Raw genomic sequence first — 329 nt, 5'->3', positions numbered from 1 at the left:
AGCGGCCCCGGCCCGGCCGCGGTTCCGCCTCCGCGCCCCGGAAGCGCAGCGGCGGCCGGGAAGCGCTCCCGGCGCGGCGCCCCGCAGCGCCCCCAGCGGCGGCCGCGGGAACGGCGGGAGAGGGAGCCCGTGCCGGCGTTCCCTCAGCCGGAGCCTGTCTGTGCCCAGCGTTCCCTCAGCCTGGGGCCGTGCCCGGCGTTCCCTCAGCCGGAGCCGGTCTGTGCCCGGCGTTCCCTCAGCCGGAGCCGGTTTGTGCCCGGCGTTCCCTCAGCCAGGGCCGTGCCCGGCGCTCCCTCAGCTGTCGCTTGTGCCCAGCGTTCCCCCAGCCG

The sequence above is a fragment of the Passer montanus genome, unplaced genomic scaffold (assembly GCF_014805655.1).
Source record: "Passer montanus isolate IOZ18808 unplaced genomic scaffold, ASM1480565v1 scaffold8, whole genome shotgun sequence".
Taxonomy (NCBI): domain Eukaryota; kingdom Metazoa; phylum Chordata; class Aves; order Passeriformes; family Passeridae; genus Passer; species Passer montanus.
Note: the sequence above shows the minus strand (reverse complement) of the source record.